Source organism: Chiloscyllium punctatum, unplaced genomic scaffold (genome assembly GCF_047496795.1).
Source record: "Chiloscyllium punctatum isolate Juve2018m unplaced genomic scaffold, sChiPun1.3 scaffold_151, whole genome shotgun sequence".
NCBI lineage: Eukaryota > Metazoa > Chordata > Chondrichthyes > Orectolobiformes > Hemiscylliidae > Chiloscyllium > Chiloscyllium punctatum.
In genome coordinates this window covers 375,453-377,600 of record NW_027309885.1, presented here as the reverse complement: position 1 = coordinate 377,600, position 2,148 = coordinate 375,453, and the positions used below count along the sequence as shown (strand labels likewise).

Sequence of the window (2,148 nt, the reverse complement as noted above, 5' to 3'; positions counted from 1 at the left end):
TCAGGATTCATAGCAGAGGCGGTTATGCAAAGTCTAGAACAAACAGCCCTACCAACAATCAAACCAAAAATCTGGGTCCGCTACGTAGATGACACCTTTGTCATCACAAAACAAAACAAGATAGAAGAGACATTTGACATCATCAGCAACACCTTCACAGGCATAAAGTTCACCAAGGAGGAAGAAACCGACAACAAACTCGCATTCCTGAACGTCACAGTAGAAAGAAAGGACAACGGAGAACTACAAACCTATGTATACAGAAAACCAACAAACACTGACCAAATACTTAACTACACCAGCAACCATCCCAACACACACAAACGAAGCTGTATCAGAACACTATTCCAACGAGCCACCACACACTGCAGCACAGACGAACTTCGGAAAACAGAGGAAAACCACCTTTACAATGTATTCGAGAAGAACAGATACTCAAAAATACAGTTCGCAGATTCCTCAAGAACAAACCACGACAAGCAGACCAAACACAGCCAGAACCCCTAACCACCTTACCATACATCGAAGAAGTTTCAGAAATTACAGCCAGACTATTCAGACCCCTCGGAATCCTAGTAGTACACAAACCCACCAACACTCTCAAACAAAAACCAACTTAAAAGACCCAGTACAACCCAAGGACAAAACCAACGTCATCTACAAAGTTCCATGCAATGACTGCCACCAACACTATGTAAGACAAACAGGAAGAAAGTTAGCCACCAGGATATACGAACACCAGCTAGCCACAAAAAGCCACAACCTTCTCTCCTTCGTAGCCCTACACACGGATTAAAAATACCACTATTTCGACTGGGACAACACATCTATCCTGGAACAGGCTAAGCAAAGACATGCCAGAGAATTCCTAGAGGCCTGGCACGTCAACCACAATGCCATAAACAAACACTTAGATCGAGATGCCATCTATCAACCCCTCAGAAAACGAATAGGAAATGACATCACCACAAACCCCAGGAACCCCATCGAGGAGAAAAATATAAATAGAAAGCAGGAGACAACAGCTTTGCTTCAATTGGAGGTCGCCACTGATGATGATGTTACTTAGCCAAGTAATGAAACGTCTGGATATCAAAGTTACAGCTTAGTGAGCAACCCTACACCCTATATTTTAAATCATTTTTCATGTTTATGTTGCATGAATCTTACGGTTATTGATCCACACTTTAGTTTCACTCGCTATAGGTAACATGCTGATTTCTCCAGTTGTTCATAGTTCAATGTGAAGCATCCAGTGTGTGCATAACGAGAAGGAGCTTGCTTCCCACATCTTGTGTTTATCTGTGCCTTATGTCCAGCATTCATCAATGGCGAGAGCAAGGGGCGAGGGCGAGACCAATGTGTAAGTCTCTCCGTGCCCATGCACGGCACCCACAGCGGCAATTCTCCACTCTGCATTTACACCCAGTTCTCTGTGCCCCTAAACCCACACCCTGCCCCTTTGAAATATCTCCATTATTTTGTGCTGTTTCGCTGTTCTCTTCTCACCAGGATGAATAACTTCTACTCAACCTCCTCCAGATTTCATCTGACAAAACATTCATTAAGAATCCCTTTGCATAAACATGCACTTCGCAGCTCTCGGTATTTGATTTTCCTGGATGTCTTTCATACGAAAAAACGTTCACAGCAGCTTGTAATGAAAAAAAAAAATCGCGTTTCGTTTCATTATCCCAAAGCAACCTCCATTTCAATGCAGTTTCGTCAAACGGCACAAACTATTCCTTGCGATTTTGTAACAGCGACAAAGCATATAAACTGACCGTTGGAGCTCCAGTTTTAATGCAACAGCTGAAAACAGCACCATTGAAAGCCGTTAATGACAGCGACGAGAGTGGGATTCGAACCCACGCGTGCAGAGCACAATGGATTAGCAGTCCATCGCCTTAACCTCTCGGCCACCTCGTCACAGACGCTGGAAAAGCTATGACCTTATGAATAATTGAATTTCGTAAATTATGCAGAGCAGCAGATGTTTCTCCCTGGTGTTGGTGAAATGAGAAACAACACAGTCCAAGACGATGGTCTGACCCCTGGGTTGTGGGGCAAGTGCACTCCCACTGTCACACTGTGCACACATTTTTCTGAACAAAAATGAGGAAATGACTATGTAACAAGGTCAGTTGA

At 43.6% G+C, this 2,148-nt stretch overlaps 1 non-coding gene across 1 annotated transcript; it reads right to left on the bottom strand.

The window, feature by feature from the left end:
* Positions 1-1,847: 1,847 nt before the first annotated feature.
* trnas-gcu (transfer RNA serine (anticodon GCU)) lies at positions 1,848-1,929 on the bottom strand. Its single transcript has one exon. It is a non-coding gene; the product is annotated as a tRNA-Ser (tRNA).
* Positions 1,930-2,148: the final 219 nt, after the last annotated feature.